The sequence below is a fragment of the Bos indicus genome, chromosome 23 (assembly GCF_029378745.1).
Source record: "Bos indicus isolate NIAB-ARS_2022 breed Sahiwal x Tharparkar chromosome 23, NIAB-ARS_B.indTharparkar_mat_pri_1.0, whole genome shotgun sequence".
NCBI classification, from domain to species: domain Eukaryota; kingdom Metazoa; phylum Chordata; class Mammalia; order Artiodactyla; family Bovidae; genus Bos; species Bos indicus.
This window is the reverse complement of record NC_091782.1, coordinates 28,684,656-28,703,204: the sequence shown is the minus strand read 5'-3', so window position 1 is coordinate 28,703,204 and position 18,549 is coordinate 28,684,656. Positions and strand designations below refer to the sequence as shown.

At 44.5% G+C, this 18,549-nt stretch overlaps 1 pseudogene; it reads right to left on the bottom strand.

The window, feature by feature from the left end:
- Positions 1 to 648: 648 nt before the first annotated feature.
- On the bottom strand, positions 649 to 16,959 carry LOC139178832 (BOLA class I histocompatibility antigen, alpha chain BL3-7-like; annotated as a pseudogene).
- Between the last annotated feature and the right edge of the window lie 1,590 nt (positions 16,960 to 18,549).

The window sequence follows — 18,549 nt, the reverse complement described above, 5'->3', positions numbered from 1 at the left end:
AGGAGGCAGTTCAGTCAGTCATGTAAGGGCTGACATTCTCCACAGCCCCCCACACGCTCACATATCCCACTCAGAGACCCCCGCCACCCCGTGTGTCCCCTCTGCCCCAACCCCTCTCCCAATCTAGATGCCCTAGGGTCTCACCTTTAAGAACCAGGAGAGACACGTCAGAGCCCTAGGGACTGTCACTGACTGGGGGAGAACAAGACCAGAGCGTGGTCAGAACCCACAGGAGAGAAACTGGAGAAGGCACTTTGAGGAGGGTGAGTCCTGCATGGCCTCCTGTCTGCACCCTCACAAGGGTCTCAGGAATCACCCCTCCATACTTACTTGCAGCCTGGGTGTAGCCTCTTCCTTATTCACTTGTGAGAAGAAAGTATCACGTGAGCGACCAGGGAGAAGACGGAGTCATGAGATCCTAGAGGAACTCCCCAGTCCTCTAGGATCGTGGACGACAAAGACCACTTTGTCAGAACTGTGACCAAAAATCCAGGACCGACTCAGGAACATGAAGGAAGGAGACCGTGGGGGAACTGGACCAGCTGCCCTCCTGGAGGTCTATCCTCAGCACAGACATTCCCTCCTGACCTTCAAATGCTGAGAAACAGGCCCCCAACTGGAATTATGAAGATGAAAAATGTGTCTTTCATTTTCACATGTACTTTACAAAAGGGTCAGTCTTAGCATCAGCTCAGATTCCATATGTGTGTGGAGGGTACTTTCCAGTAACGAGGCAGGCAAACTTCCACCTGGGCCAGAAACCCACCCAGTGAGACAAGAAAACTCAGATCCCTCCCTCCTTTCCCTACCTGAGTGCTTCTTCCTCCAAATCACAGCTCCAGTCACCACAGCTCCAGTGACCAAGAGGAGAACCAGGTCAACAATGATGCCCATGATGAGGATGGAGGGCTGAGGAGGTTCTGTGGAAGAAAGGGAAGAGGCCCAGACTTCAGGCTTCAGTCCTGACCTTGCTGAACATGTCCAGAAGGGCTCCTGCCTTATCTGAGAGGAAGCTCCATTCCGACCCCCTCCTTACCCCATCTCAGGGTGAGGGGCTCCTGAAGCCCCTCATGCTGCACACGGCACATGTATCTCTGCTCTTCTCCAGAAGGCACCACCAGGGCTGCCCACTTCTGGAAGGCTCCATCCCCTGAAGGCCTGGTCTCCACAACATCCATGTCCTGAGTCAGGTTTTCCCTGTCTCGCTGCCAGGTCAGTGAGATCTCCTCAGGGTAGAAGCCCAGGGCCCAGCACCTCAGGGTGACCTCATGGTCAGAGATGGGGTGATAGGCCACATGTGTCTTGGAGGGTCTGAACAGGAAGAATCAGAAAATTCACACTCCATGGGCCACTGAAGCAGTATCACGTGACCATGCTGAGAATGGATGAGATAATGGGTTTGAAAAGAAGCAGCACAAAAGCCAGACACCCGCCTGGACTCACAGGTCTGGGAAAATCTCCTAGTTCTTGAAAAGCTCTGGAGTCAGGGTGAGTGCCAAGGTAGGAGACTCCATGGAAGGGGAAATGACAGAGTAATGGTCCTGATTTGGTGGAGGCCGAATGTCTCAGAAAAGCTGGAGTCTGGCCTCCTAAGATGGTCTCAGGGTGAGAACAGGCCTTGAGAGATAAAGTCATGGTTCACAAGATGGCAGTTAGGGTCAAAGGGCACTGCTGACCAGTTATTTCAGGAATGGTTTTCTGTTTCTTATCCAAAAACACTGAATGCTTTAACTGTCCTTCAGAGAAATGGGGCCACTGGTGTGTCACTGTCTTCTACAGAATATGAAAACCTGGGGGATTCGCCCTCTCCAGACAAGAAGTTGGGGCAGTGTTCCCAGAAGGAGCCCATTTTCCTCTCCTCGTGGAAAGCCGGCTCCAGCCTGAGAGGAGATCAGGGAGGCCTGGTGCCCCTCATACCTGTGCGCAGCAGCGTGTCCTTCCCCTTCTCCAGGTGGCTGAGGAGCCACTGCACGCACTTGACCTCCAGGTCGTTCCGTTGGATCTCTGCCTCACCAGAGATTACCCACTTGAGCTTGGTGATCTCGGCCACCGTGTCCGCCGCGGTCCAGGAGCGCAGGTCTTCGTTCAGAGTGAGGTGTCCGCACCGTCATAGGCGGTCTGCCAGAACCCGCCGAGGAGGCGCCCATCCGGCCCCACGTCGCAGCCAAACACAAACTGGTAGGTATGAGACCTTGACCCGCCCCCACCATCCGCGGAGATTAAACCCAAACTGAAAAAGAAATTCGGTGAAGCGTCCGAGTGTCCGGCCGGAAAGGCACAACACACTTTGCGAAGAGAAAGTGAAAGTCGGGGAGACTAGGGATCCCCAACACAGTCCCTGCCCCAAACAAGGCCCTTGACTCTGAGAACCTGAGATCCTGAGAACCAGATCCGGTACCTGGGACCTTGCCCTGATCCCTCCTCTCCTGCACCGAGAATTGTGCAGTCACAGGGTCCCCGAGTCCTGACCCAGCGACTGTGTAGTCAGAGATTTTCAGAACATTTTGGTCAGGATATTTATACAGTCCTGCAAATTAGTCAGGACCCCAAGGATAATTTTGTTTATGTGGTTACTTCTATCGATATCTCCTGTAGAAGAAATAACAGTTTAAACATTTTCAACTAATTTATTTAGAATAATGTTAATAACCCATGATTTTTATATGAAAAAAACTATTTCTCCAAATAAACTCTATAGTGGGAACAGTGAAAGTTCTTTCATTATTATATTTTTGCAAGTCTTTTCCTTGTCTGTCTCACTGGATTTTATGTTTGCTTTTGCATTGAATCCGTTATTTTGATTGAAATCTATGAAAATAAAAAGGACCATACATGTAGGAGTAATATTTTTAATAACCTTTCCTGTTATTTGTGGATGTTCATCTTTGATACAAAGCTAAAACTACACAAGTGGTAGTTTCTTAAAGGTTATTTTCTCAGTGGACCTGAAACAATATCACTATTGCCTATTCTGTTCCATTAAAATCCATAAGCCTGTTTTGCACACTGGATGTCACTTGTACTAATGTAAGATTTTTTAAAAGTAATTCATTGTTTCTCTAAGTTTTATAGCTCTTCCAGTGTCATTCCTTCTTTCAAATAAAAATTGGCTTAAAGCTCAACATTCAGAAAACTAAGATCATGGCATCTGGTCCCATCACTTCATGGCAAATAGATGGGAAAACAATGGAAACAGTCAGAGATTTTATTTTCTTTGGCTCCAAAATAACTACAGATGGTGACTGAAGCCATGAAATTAAAAGATGCTTGCCCCTTGGAAGAAAAGCTATGACCAACCTAGACAGCATATTAAAAAGCAGATACATTACTTTGCCAACAAAGGGCATCTAGTCAATGCTGTGGTTTTTCCAGTAGTCATGTATGGATGTGAGAGTTGGACTATAAAGAAAGCTGAGCACCAAAGAATTGAATGTTTTGAACTGTGGTCTTGGAGAAGACTCTTGAGAGTCCATTGGACTGCAAGGAGATCAAACCAGTCTATCCTACAGGAAATCAGTCCTGAATATTCATTGGAAGGACTGATGCTAAAACTGAAGTTCCAATTCTTTGGCCACCTGATGCCAAGAGCCAACTCATTAGGAAAGACCCTGCTGCTGGGAAAGATCGAAGGCAGGAGGAGAAGGGGACAACAGAGGATGAGATGATTGGATGGCAAAACTGATTCAGTGGACATGAGTTTGAGCAAGCTCCTGGAGATGGTGCAGGACAGGGAAGCCTGGCGTGCTGCAGTGCATGGTGTCGCAGAGTTGGACACGACTGAGCAGCTGAACAACAAAAAGAATGTTAACTAAGTTCCTTTCAGAAGAACAAAGAAATTTGGAAGTTTGAAGACACGCTGAGAATAATTACTGTTCTCAGATGATGTTCAGACTTCTAAAGGTCCCTAAAAAGACGGTTTATTGTTGCTACTTTTATCACCTTTCATTTGTGTTTTTTCATCTTCATTTTGTTCTATAATTCATTTTCTCCCCAGGAAAATGTGCACGACTACTCTGAAATGTCACAATAAGATTTCATTTCAATAATTCAACATCAAATGCTGTACAGTTAGGATAAACATGAATAAAGAGAAAGCACCAGATCCAAAACTGTAGGAGTCCTCTGCTTTACTTGGTCTGCGTGACTGGAAGTTTAAAGGGCAATGACTTAAGTTTGTAGTGATTAAACACTGATCATCCTCTTTCACTTCTGACCTACCACCTTGAAACTATTATACATTTATACTAAATGGACAAAACACTCTAACATTATCTTCTTTGACAGTTTCCTGGAAGAAATGTTTAAATCTAAACTGAACGTGTTTGTGAATACTGGTGGTAGCTGGAATACCTTTACAATGCAGACTGCAAGGAAGAAGTTGCCCTTTCTGTCTTGAATCACAGCTAACTTCAGTTTATAAGTAGCATTAAGGGATGTTATACTAGTTTCATCACAATGTCAGACAAATCTGAGTTCAGTTCTAACACTTACCACTGCTGTACATCTGTCTATCTACCTATCAATCTACTTGTCACAGTCTTCATCTACCTTTCAACCTACTGTAAATATACAATACTGATCATGACAATCACAATAAAAATATCTAGCTGTATCTCTTTATTCACAAATGAGACGAATTCGATGACATGGCCACATTCATAGGCCTAGCTTATTGGTGATAATCCATAGCCCTCTTTTTCTTGTTGTCCGACTCTTTGCTACCCCCATGGACTGCAGCACACAGGCTTCCCTGTCCTTCACTATTGCCTGAAGTTTGGTCAAACTCATGTCCATCGAGTCGGTGATGCCACCCAACCATCTCATCCTCTGTCGTCCCCTTCAACTCCTGCCTAAAATCTTTCCTGAAAGCAGGGTCTTTTCCAATGAGTCCATTCTTCAAATCAAGTGGTCAAAGTATTGGAGCTTCACCTTCAACATCAGTCCTAGTAAAAATTTGGGGTTGATTTCCTTTAAGATTGGCTGGTTTGATCTTCTTGCTGTCCAAGGGACTCTCAAGAGTCTTCTCCAACACCACAGTTCAAAAGCATCAGTCCTTTGCTGCTCAGCTTTCTTTATAGTCCAATTCTCACATCCATACATGAATCCTAGAAAAACCATAGCTTTGACTAGATGGCCCTTTGTTGGCAAAGTAGTGTCTCTGCTTTTTAATATGCTGTCTAGGTTGTTCATAGCTTTTCTTCCAGGCAGCAAGCGTCTTTTAATTTCTTGGCTGCAGTCACTATGTGCAGTGATTTTGGAGCCCCCCAAAATAAAGTCTCTGTTTCCATTGTTTTCCCATCTGTTTGCCATGAAGTGATAGAACTGGATGCCATGATCTTAGTTTTTTGAATGTTGAGCTTTAAGCCAGCTTCTTCACTCTCCTTTTTCACCTTCCTCAAGAGGTTCTTTAGTTCCTCTTCGCTTTCTGCCATTAGGGTGGTGTCATCTGCCTATCTGAGGTTTCTCTCAGTGATCTTGATTCCAGTTTGTGCTTCATCTAGCCAGGCATTTCACATGAGGTATTCTGCACAGAAGTTAAATAAACAGAATGACAATGTACAGCCTTGACGTACTCTTTCCCCAATTTGGAACCAGTCAGTTGTTCCATATCCGGTTCTAACTGTTGCTTCTTGATCTGCATACAGATTTGGCAGGAGGCAGGACAGGTGGTCTGGTATTCCCATCTCTTCAAGAATTTCCCACAGTTTGTTGTAATCCACACAGTCAAAGGCTTTGGTGTACTCAATAAGGCAGAAGTAGATGTTTTTCTGGAATTCTCTTGCTTTTTCGATGATCCAACCGATGTTGGCAATTTGATCTCTGGTTCCTCTGCCTTTTCTAAATCCAGCTTGAACAGCTGAAAGTTCTCAGTTCACATACTGCTAAGGCATAGCTTGAAGGATTTGGAGCATAATCTTGCTAGCTTGTGAAATGAGAGCAATTGTCTGGTAGTTTGAAGATTCTTCGGCATTGCCTTTCTTTGGGATCGGAATGAAAACTGACCTTTCCCAGCCCTGTGGCCATTGCTGAGTTTTCGAAATTTGCTGACATATTGACTGAAGCACTTTTACAGCATCATTTTTTAAGATTTGAAATAGCTCAGCTGGAATCCCATCACCTCCACTAGCTTTGTTCATAGTGATGCTTCCTAAGACCCACTTGACTTCACATTCCAGAATGTCTGGCTCTACGTGAGTGATCACACCGTCATGGTTATCTGTATATCATTTGTATATCTGTATATACAGATCTGTATATCTGTATATCATTTCTGTATAGTTCTTCTGGAAGTATTCTTGCCACCTCTTCTTAATATCTTCTGCTTCTGTTAGGTCCCTACTGTTTCTGCCCTTTATTGTGCCCATCTTTGCATGAAATGTTCCATTGGTATCTCTAATTTTCTTGTAGAGATTTCTGGTCATTCTATTGTTTTCCTCTATTTCTTTGCATTGATCATTTAGCAAGGCTTTCTTATCTCTCCTGGCTATTCTATGGAACTCTACTCTAAGATGGTGTATCTTTCCTTTTCTCCTTTGCCTTTTACTTCTCTTCCTTTCTCAGCTATTTGTCAGGCCTCCTCAGACAACCATTTGCCTTTTTGCATTTCTTTCTCTTCGGGATGATTTTGATCAGCACCTCCCGTACAATGTCATGAAACTCTATTCATATTTTTTCAGGCACTCTGTCTATCATATCTAATCCCTTGAATCTATTTGTCACTTCTACTGTATAATCATAAGGGATTTGATTTAGGTCATACCTGAATGGCCTAGTGGTTTGCCCTACTTTCTTCAATTTAAGTCTAAACTTGGCAATAAGGACTTCATGATCTGAGCCACAGTCAGCTCCTGGTCTTGTTTTTGCTGACTGTGTAGAGCTTCTCCACCTTTGGCTGCAAAGAATACAATCAATCTGATTTCACTATTGATCATCTGGTGATGTCCTTGTGTAGAGTCATTTCTTGTGTTGTTGGTAGATGGAGTTTGCTGTGACCAGTGTGTTCTCTTGGCAAAACTCTGTTAGCCTGCTTCATTTTGTACTTCGGGGCCAAACTTGCCTGTTACTCAAGGTATCTCTTGACTTCTTACTGTTGCATTCCAGTCTCCTGTGATGAAAAGGACATCCTTCTTTTGGCATTAGTTCTAGAGGATCTTGTAGGTCTTCATAGAACTGTTCAACCTCAGCTTCTTTGGCATTAATGTTTGGGGCATAGACTTGGATAACTGTGTTATTGAATGGTTTGCCGTGGAAATGAATGGAGATCATTCTGTCGTTGTTGAGACTGCACCCAACTTCTGCATTTTGGACTCTTTTGTTGACTCTGAGTGTTGCTCCATTTTCCTAAGAGATTCTCACCCACAGTAGTAGATATAATGGTCATCTGAATTAAATTCACCCATCCAGTCCTGATTAGTTCACTGATTCCTAAACTGTCAGGGTTTACTCTTGCCATCTCCTGTTTGAGCACTTCCAATTTACCTTGATTCATGGACCTAACATTCCAGGTTCCTATGCAATATTATTCTTTGCAGCATCAGACTTTATTTTCACCACCAGCCACAACTGGGCATCGTTTCCACTTTGGCTCCGCCTCTCCATTCTTTCTGGAGCTATTTCTCCACTCTTCCCCAGTACCATATTGGACACCTACCAACCTGGAGGTTCACCTTCTGTGTCATATATTTTTGCTTTTTCATACTGTTCATGGGGTTCTCAAGGCAAGGATAATGAAGTGGTTTGCCATTCTGTTCTCCAGTGGACCACGTTTTGTCAGAACTCTCCATCATGACTTGTCGTCTTGGATGGCCCTACATGGCATGGCGCGTAGTTTCACTGAGTTAGAATGAAATTAGGTTGTGGTCCATGGGAACAGTTTGGTTAGTTTTCTGTGATTGTGGTTTTCATTCCGTCTGCCCTCTGATGGATGAGAATAAGAGGCTTGTGCAAGTTTCCTGACGCAAGGGACTGGCCGTGGGGAAAAGCTTTGCCCATCTTGTTCTGGTGGGCAAGGCCATGCTCAGTAAGTCTTTAATCCAGTTTTCTGCTGATGGGTGGGCAGTGTTCTCTTCCTGTAGTTAGACCTGAAGCCAAACTATGGTAGGGGGAACAGCAACCTCCTGCAAAAGGACTTATGCCAGCACGCCACGCCTCCCAGGACTGTTGCAGTCAAGTGGCCCTGACCCCAAGGCAGGCCACTGTTGACCCATGCCTCCGCCGGAGACTCCCTAACACTCACAGGCAAGTCTGGCTTGGTCTCTAGTGGGGACACTGCTCCTTTCTCCTGGGTCCTGGTGCACACAAGGTTTTGTTTGTGCCCTCCAAGGGCCTCTGTTTCCTCAGTCCTGCCAAAGTTCTGTAATTAAATCCCAGTGACCTTCAAAGTCACTTTCCCTGAGGTTACTCTTATTTTCAGGGCTTCCATTCACAAATGTCTCAAGCTAGTCTGATGACTAGCTGGCTTAAAACTCAACATTCAAAAAACTAAGACCATGGCATCTGGTTCTATCACTTCATGGCAAATAGATGGGAAACAATGGAAACAGTGACAGACTTGATTTCCTTTGGCTCCAAACTCACTGCAGATGGTGACTGCAGTCATGAAATTAAAAGATGCTTGCTCCTTGGAAGAAAAGCTATGACCAACCTAGAGAGCATATTAAAAAGCAGAGACATGGCTTTGCCATCAAAGGTCTGTCTAGTCAAAACTATGGTTTTTCCAGGATTCATGTATGGATGTGAGCGTTGGACCATAAGGAAAGCTGAGCAGTGAAGAGTTGATGCTTTTGAGCTGTGGTTTTGGAGAAGACTCTTGAGAGTTCCTTGGACTGCAAGGAGATCAAACCAGTCTAACCTAAAGGAAATCAGTCCTGAATATTCATTGGAAGGACTGATGCTGAAGTTGAAACTCCAATACTTTGGCCACCTGATGTGAAGAACTGACTCATTGGAAAAGACCCTGATGCTGGGATTGAAGGCAGAAGGAGAAGGGAACGACAGAGGATGAGATGGTTGGATGGCATCACCGACTTGATGGACGTGATTTTGAGCAAACTCTGGGAGTTGGTGATGGACAGGGAAACCTGGCGTGCTGCAGTCCATGGGGTCGCAAAGAGTTGGACACAATTGAGCAACTGAACTGACTGAACTGATCTTAATGATGCTGTTTTCCTTGATTGATGAATGTTAATCTTGATGACATAAACATCTGTGTTTTCTTTGAAGTGAGCATGCTTGGTGAATGTCACCCTTTCTCTAATGATGATCTAAAAGACCTGATACCCTCAAGAGGAACGGAAGTAAATTACCATGCTATAAAGCAGTATAAAATGGTATGATAGTTCTATAAACTGCTATTAATATTATCCACTTGTGCTAGAGTAATTTTTAAAAACCCAGTGTGATCTGAATCTTACCAAGTCTCTTGTTTAACAAGAGGAAAATACAGAGAAGTGCTAAAGTGTATCATGAGGCTTAAATGAGTAAAATTCAGATAGTGTACTAACAAGCTGATTTCTTCAACAAAATCTTTCAAGAAAGTAAAACAAATAATAGATGAGGCAAAGAATTAATAGTCCATAGACGTACAGATTGGGCTTCCCTGGTGGTTCAGTGGTAAAGACAGTCATCAGACACACTTCAGTTCTGCTAGTTGCACTGTTGTGTCCGACTCCCTGCGAGTCAGGAGAGAGATGGGAATACCAGACCACCTCACCTGCCTCTTGAGAATCCTGTATGCAGGTCAGGAAGCAACAGCTAGAACTAGACATGGAACAACAGACTGGTCCAAATAGGAAAAGGAGTACATCAAGGCTGTGTATTGTCACCCTGCTTATTTAACTTCTATGCAGACTACATCATGAGAAACACTGGGCTGGATGAATCACAAGCTGGAATCAAGAATGTTGGGAGAAATATCAATAATGTCAGATACGCAGATGACACCACCCTTATGGCAGAAAGTGAAGAAGAACTAAAGAGCCTCTTGGTGAAAGTGAAAGAGGAGCGTGAATAGGTTGGCTTAAAGCTCAACATTCAGAAAACGAAGATCATGCCATCCGGTCCCATCACTTCATGGCGAATAGATAGGGAACCAGTGGAAACAGTGCTGACTTTATTTTTGGGGGCTCCAAAATCACTGCAGATGGTGACTGCAGCCATGAAATTAAAAGATGCTTACTCCTTGGAAGAAAAGTTATGACCAACCTAGACAGCATATTAAAAAGCAAGACATTACTTTGCCAACAAAGATCTGTCTAGTCAAGGCTATGGTTTTTCCAGTAGTCATGGTTGGATGGCATCACCGACTCAATGGACTTGAGTTTTGGTAAACTCCGGAGTTGGTGATGGACAGGGAGGCCTGGTGTGCTGCAGTTCATGGGGTCGCAAAGAATCGGACATGACTTAGCTACTGAACTGAACTGAACTGAAGAGGGAGAGTGTACGGAACAGAGATGGACAGATGGGGGACTGGACATGTAAGTTTACACGTCTGTGTATCACAGTGTCAACTTCTGTCAGGGCCTCACCTCATATTTGTTACTTACAGTGGACTTCCACTAGCGTCCAAATGAGATTAAAGACAAAAAGCAAATCAATGTACTTTAAAGAAATCCTCTAACTTTGAAACATGTTTTGACAAGGCTACCTTGGAAAGGATATTTGAATGGGGCTGGTTTGTCTTAAGCAGCTGCACACCGCCCTCTGGTGGCCTTGTGAGAAATGGCATGAGTGCTGCAGGGCTCCCTGGCTTCCTCAGTAAAAGAGCCAACACTCACACTTGCCACCGTCACAGTCCTGCTGTTAGAGCAAACCCACTTCTGTAAGATTCAGTGTTTGGGCGGTGCCTTCTAGAGGAAATCACTCTCTTGACTAGGACACAAGAGGCCACTTCCCAAGTGTAGCACTTCAGGGAGTGTTGAGTGAGCCCCTGAGTCAGGCGCTGGGTCCACAGGGAGACTAGAGAAGAGGTCGCTCCCTCAGGGGACCTGCAGGGAGAGGTTGGGGACGTGCTGGGTTCACTTGTCTACACCCCAGCTCTGAGTGTCTGTTGTGGAGAAGTTAGTCTATCCAAGCAAAGCAGTTGGTGGCACTTTTCTCTTTATATATATTAACAATAAAACTGTTTGAAAATTAGAAAACTTTGACTCAACGTATCTGTGTGGTTTCATCTAAATTTATATAGCTTTCTAAAATATGGGATGAATTCATCTTACTGATATCTTTTTCACTTAATATAATGAGTCATTATTCCATCCATTTATAACTTTAGAATGTATGGATTCAATGAATTCAATATCATAGTATTCCTTCTGACACCTTGTACTTCTAGGCCCCGCTTCTAAGCTCCAGTTCCAGCTTCCCCCACTGGTATCCTGTTCTTCTCTGCAAGTGGAGTCCAAATCCTATCATCTCCAGGCACCTTCCAATCTAGAATCACTCTATGAACTTCCAGAAGATGTTTTCTTTATCCTTTCTCCTGGGGTGGCAGGCACTTCCCAACAGGTCTTCTGTGCTGTGGATTCCGTTTCTCCCAGACCAAGGTGCTGCTCAGTCAAGTCTCAGGCTGCTGTTCGCACAGAGCTTGGCGTGTGGTAAAGAGTCAATAAATATCTGAACGCTAAATAAATTGAAATGGGTACTCACTGTTGCTGATAACTTCAACTGTTCTCCCCTCTTGGGAGGGGACTTCCCAGCCTCTCTGTGGTCACAGGACCACGCTGCTGCTGCATTAGTGGGACCCGGAGTGTGTCCTTTCAGACCTGGCCCATCACTCCTCCCCACACGCATTTCTCCAAGATCTCGCTCCTTCTGCTGATGGAAGCAGATGGGGATTAACATCCAAAACACCTGGGAATCCGAGAAGCAGGAGGGCTCCAAGGGCCCATGCTTGTCCCTAGCACAGGTTTGGGGGTGGACTCCAGGTGTCCCCTGGGGTGTCTTCAGACTATTCAAAGAATAATGCTTTCACCACCGTCTTTGTGCTGCTCCCCCCAGGGAGCGCTGCATAGTGGGGGAACCACTCAGTCTCCAACTTCCCTTTCCTCAGGGTGGGGGCTTCCAGCAGCTCCAGCAGCTCAGTGGTTACAGAAGATACTTTAAAACGCGGATTTAAGGATGATGAATTCAGGAGACATAAGACTTTTATTCATTTATTTTTAAAATGTATTTTACTGAAGTATAGTCGATTTACATTGTTGTGTTAATTTGTGCTGTACAGCAGTGTGACTCAGTTATACGTATATATTTTTTTTCATATCTTTTCCATTATGGTTTATGAAGGAAAGATAAGAACTTTTAATACGTCAACCTGGACGTTATAAGAAAACTTTCCTTTTTTTTCCTGCAAGTAAATTGTAGTGAAAATAATTACTAGTGAAGTTTGCTGACATAATCTCTGTTATTGCTCTTTTACCTCAAAGCAAATGTCCATGTAGTGAACAGTCAAAGTATCTCAGTGATCCCAGGGGCTCCAGAGACCACACTCTGAGAACTGCGGTCCTGAGTAAACCAGGGTGTCTCCCAACTGATCCCTGTCTTTCCCTCCTCTTTGTTTTGGAGATCTTCTTGAACTGGACTCCCTGCCTCCTTAAACCCAGTGGAAGGCCTTCTTCTGGGCTCCTCTCCAAGAGAACTGACCCCCTAGGAACTGATACCAGGGTGTAGCCTCAGTCTGGGAAGGGGAATCGGGGGACAGGTGTTTCCCCTTTGGAACTGGGAGCAGTTTGTTCCTAGAGGCCCTGCACACACTTATGACCTGGGTTGGTTTGGTTACACGCCAGCTTGATCTGTCTTCATATCCTGGACAGAAATCTGACATAGTGTCTAAGAGAAATAATAGTGACTCTTTCACCTCACGTGGTCTGATGCATCTGACTTAGGTCCACAAAGCATGAAGGCAGGCCTGTCCAACGGAATGTTCTGTGATGAAGGAATTGTTCTATATCTGTGCTCTCTAGTCAGGGAGACACTGGCTACATGTGGCTATTTCAGCACCTCACACATGAGTGTTGTGATGAGTACTTTTCTTTTATTTAATGAATCAGTTGTTCACATATTTGTATTTATTTGGTTGAAGTCTAGTTGATTTACAATGTTGTGTTAGTTTCTGCTGTATGGCAAAGTGACTCAGTTATACACGTTTATAGGTTCTTCTTTAGATCCTTTTCCATTATGATTCATTCCAGGATGTTGAATAGGTTTACCTGTGCTACCATTGTTTATCCATTTTATTTTTTAAAAATATTTATTTATTTACTTGGCTGCGTTGGGTCTTAGTTGCAACATACAGGATGTTCAGTGCATCATGAGGGATCTTTTTCATCCTGGTATGCGGGTTCAGTTACTCCAAGGCATGTGGGATCTTAGTGCCCTGCCCAGAGATTGAACCCTTTTGCCTTGCCTTGCAAGATGGATTCTTAACCACTGGATCACCAGGGAAGTCCCCTGTTCATCCGTTCTTTATGTAATGGTTTGCAGCTAACTAACCCCCAACCCCCACACCCCTCCCTCTTGGCAACCACAAGTCTGTTCTGTATCTGTGAGTCTGTGTCTCTTTTAATTTTATTTCATTCAAATATGACTAGTCGCCAGCATATCGGACAGTGTGTGTCTAGAATGTCCTTAACTTTCAGTCTCTCCCTCCCAAAAGTTATTCTGTGACTCATAGATTGATGCATATTAAAATACAGTCTTTATATGAGTATAGTGGGTTTGTCTATTTAAGGTACAGCCTTAAAATGCAGCATGCACAGAAAGTTCCATTAATATGTGTTTTGGCAACTAGAATGTTAAGCAGACATTAAGCAGACCATGGTATACCACCTTCAGGTTATAAGTGTTCAAACTGCCCATCACTGGAGCTAATTCTTGGCTCTATTATACTGAGCTCTTGGTGTTTTCCTTAACCTGGTAAGCATAAGTAGACACAGAAGTGTTCACTCAACCCAAGAGAAAGTGTTTGTTGAACACAACATAAATCAAGTACCTTGTAGGACTTGTACATACTTGCAACATTATGAAGCAGAAGATGTAACCTAAGGATCCACCACCTTAAAATTCTTTTATAAAAATATAATTTTATTTATTTATTTTTGGCTGTGCTGGGCATTGCTCTGTGGGCTTTTCTGTAGTTGTGGTGAGTGGGGGCTACTCTCTAGCTGTGGCACACAGCTTCTCGTTTCAGGGGTTTCTCTAGCTGGAAAGAACGGTTTCTATGGTATTCTTCTCCTTCTACACTTCCCCCTCAAATTCAAGCAATTCTTTTTTCCTTCACCTTTGGAGTCTTGTCTCCTAGACAAAATATATATGACTATTTTACACTTGGGAAATGAAGAGTTGTATGACCCAAAGATGAAAAGTCATAAAAATCCATAAATCTTCTCTGTGTTAATCAAACACTCACAAAGACACAAACATGTGCACCTATTCAAACTCAAAGACACAGAAACAATTTGACAGGACTTCCTGCTGGTCCAGTGGTTAAGAACTCGCCTGCCAGTGCAAGGTCCGCACCTTCAATCCCGGGTCAGGGAACTACGGTCCCACAGGACACTGAGCAGCTAAGCTGGCGTGGTGTGGCTATTGAAGTTCCGCTGCTCTGGAGCCCGTGTGCCACAGTCCATGTACGGCAAAGGAGAAGGAAGCTCCCTCGTGCTGCGACTAAGACCCAACGCAGCCAAACAAATACATATATTTAAAAAAAAAAAGAGTAAAGACGAGGGAAGGAGGTACAAGAGGGGACTGAGGAGGGAGGAGGAAGTGAGCTGACTCAGGAAGTGGCTTCTGGAGAGTACAGAGGGGAGCCCCTGAGATCTGAGCTCAACAGTTTAGAGAAGGTCCCAGCACCTGGGCAGCAGCCGGAAAACGAAAGTAAAGTAAAAGTAAATGCAACTAAATATGTCCTGTGTGAGGATTACAGTTCTTTTAACTTTGTCCTTTATCACTTTCAACCCTTTGTAACTTATTTTACAGTGAACCTTTATCATATCATGTGTTATACATATACATCATAATCAGAATTATAAAGCTTCCTTTAAATTTTGAAGAAAGAAGGCAGGTGGGTAGAAAAGTGAAGAGCTGGGGACATGAGGCTGGACGTCCTGGGCTCCGTGCCTGGGCTCCGGGCAGCGACTCACAGGGGCGTCTCTTCTCTTCTCAGGACGGAATTCTCTGTGGAGGCCAAGCAGAATCTTAACCTTCTTCTCAGAGGTGTGGTCGTCTGTTAGGACTTTGTCCCCTCTTTGATGCTTTTAAGACAGTTTTTGTATTTTCCATGGCATTTTCAGCTATTTTCTGTGGGAAGAACTGTCCGTACAAGTCAGCCCATCTTTTCCAGTGGTGGAATTTCTATGGCAGAACAGCTCAGTCAACATCTGATGGGTCCTGGGCAGAGAATGCATGTGCTAACACGTGGCCTGAAGGGGATTGGTCAAGGGTTTTCCAAGGGCAAGGTATGTTCAGCTCACTTTTCAAAAGCATTCTTTAACTCCACACAAGAGGAGTGAGAAGATGCTCGGGCATAAACAAAGTAACTAATTCATGTTCTCCCTCCATCCCCAGTCACCCAAGTCCTCTATTTAGAAACCACTGCAGTTAGGAATTCCTGATTTCTCTTCTCAGAAATGTACATCTAGACGTTAATGAATACTGTTCTGTCAGGGAAAGAGCTCAGGGCACAGACAGGAACAAATTATTTGCAAATTCACATATATGGAAAAGAACTTGTTTTAGAATATACATAGAACCATTACATTCAACAATATAAAAATAAACACCAATTTAATGAAAGAAAAGTCTGAACAGACACCTCTTCAAGATGATATGGAAATACATCCAAAAGATGCTCAACATCACATGTTATGAAGACATGCAGATAAACACAGCAATGATACATCCTCACACACCTAGTAGAGTAGCTAGAAGCCAGGAACCGGTGATGCCAAGTGCTGACCAGGACATGGAGCAGCAGAAACCTTGGCTCACTGGGGCAGGAATAGGAAGCAGGGCAGTCGCTAGTAATGAGTCAGCAGTTTCTTATGAAGCTACACAGAGACTCTCCATTGCGTCTGCTCATCAGTCTAGTACTTCTCCATCTCACTGGAAAACTTTTATTTGCACAAACCCCTGCACACCAGAGTTTATATCAGAGTGCCCCTTAAGTGTGGACTGCACATGGTACCTTCCTTCCATATTTCAAAGACTACAGTGTGGACAGTGAGGAAGTAAAAATAGAACTTCACAAGGAGAAACCGAGGAAATATATCTTAGGTGGGTGCTGAAGTGAATTTATTAGTGATATTCCAGTGGACAGTATAAACCCTTGATGTGTGGAGAATGTCACTTCATCCCTGTGGTCTTCTTTGCAAAAACCCAAGTCAACTAGAGAGACATTCCACACTATCCCTGAGCAATTCTCAAAAGCATCCAGGTCATCACACAAAAAGGGAAGTCTGAGAGACTGTCATGGCCAGAGGAGCCTGAAGGAGACATGATTCAGTTTCAGTTCAGTTCAGTCGCTCATTTGTATCCGACTCTTTGCGACCCCATGAATCGCAGCACGCCAGGCCTCCCTGTCCATCATCAACTCCCGGAGTTCACTCAGACTCACGTCCATCGAGTCGGTGATGCCATCCAGACATGATTAGAACCTAATTTATATCATTTGTCTTTGATAGGATCTTGGGTCAGCAAAAAGAAAATCCCACCAGGCAAGGAGGGCTTCCAGGGCCCAGCCTCCATCCTCAGCCTCCCGCTCTCTCCCACCTCGGTTCCCTCCAGCCACCAGAGCCAATGAGGCTTGAGCATCCAGTACGTGCCAGGCACTGTCCTGAGCACCTCCCATATCAACTCAACCAGCCCTCACCACATCCCTGAAACGTCGCCCGTTTTGCAGATGCGGATGAGCACAGAGGGAAAATAACTTGTCTGGAGTAACACAGCTAGGAGGGTGGGGGAGGACATGCTGGGGTGAAGACTGCCCAGGTGGAGCGCCCACTCTCCAGTCTCCAGAGACTTGGTCCGTCCTGTGACACCACCACACCGTCCAATATACACACACGACTCCTTATCAGCGGTTTCCCTCTATACAGACCACAGGGGCCCCGTCAACTCCTGTTCATCCTCAAGGCTGATTTCAAACGTCCCCTCCTCAGGAAGGAGGTCCTGAGCTGCTCCCAGACTAGAGTGGCGCCCTTGCTCCCTATTCCGAATGTCTATTTCCCAGCTGGACTATTTAGCATCGAAACACACAAGGCAAGTTCTTGGGCTACCCTTGTGGCTCAGCTGGTAAAGATCTGCCTGCAATGAAGGAGACCTGGGTTCAATCCCTGGGTTGGGAAGATCCCCTGTAGAAGGGAAAGACTGCTGCTGCTGCTTCTAAGTCGCTTCAGTCGTGTCCGACTCTGTGCGACCCCATAGACAGCAGCCCACTAGGCTCCCCCGCCCTGGGATTCTCCAGGAAAGAACACTGCAGTGGGTTGCCATAAGGCTACCCACTCGATATTCTGGCCTGGAAAATTCCATGGACTATACAGTCCATGGGGTCGCAAAGAGTCAGACACGACTGAGCGACTTTCGCTTTCACCTAATGCATCCCCAGGGCCTGGCAGAAAGCATGTGCTAAATAAATATCATTTCAGTTAGAGAATTAATAAACTTCCTCAAAGCATCATTGGGATTCCCAGGTGTCCCTAGTGATAAAGAACTCACCGGCCAATGCAGGAGGCGTTAGAGACGCGGGTTCGATCTCTGGGTTGGGAAGACCCCCTGGAGGAGGGCAAGGCAACCCACTCCAGTATTCTCACCTGGAGAATCCCATGGACAGAGGAGCCTGGCGGGCTACAGTCTATGGAGTTGCATAGAGTAGGACACGACTGTGTGACTTAGCACGCACGCAAGCACATAAAGCGTCATTAGGGAGAACTTCATGTCTATAGTAATGATTGGCTGAAATATTTGAACCAACCTTCCCACTGATAATAGCTGTTTTTGTTTTTTTGTTTTGCCTGATGAGATATAATTTGCTTAAGAATAGACTCTTCAAATATTGAAGAGTGTTATGTGAAGGCTTAAAAATTCCATCTGACAACAGAATTAAAAATTGGTCATTTCTGTAGAAGCATCAGAGAGACAGAATTGGGTTCATCGTAAGGTTTTGTTTTTATTAACAATTATGATTACACAGGAATCAGCTTCTTTGGTAGCAGCTGAATTCTCCATCACTAAAGCAGTTCAACTGTTCCCTCTGGATGTTGTATAGAGAAGGGTGATGTTGTGAAGGATCAACCCCATGGTCTCTGAAGCCCTCTTCCTCTCTGAAGGTGCCATAGCGATGGAACACTGGGCTGGTTGTCTCAGGACCTGGCTTCCACCAGCTGTGTGATCCTGGGCTGGGCACTTCTGAGTCTCATTCCAAACACTTGATACTTAAGCTGTGATTATATCTGACTGACTTCAGAGTTATAAATAGAATAAATTGGATAGTACATGTACATTTTTGTTTTCTTTTCTTCTTTTTTTTTTGCATCATGACAGCCAAAATCAGCTCTTTTC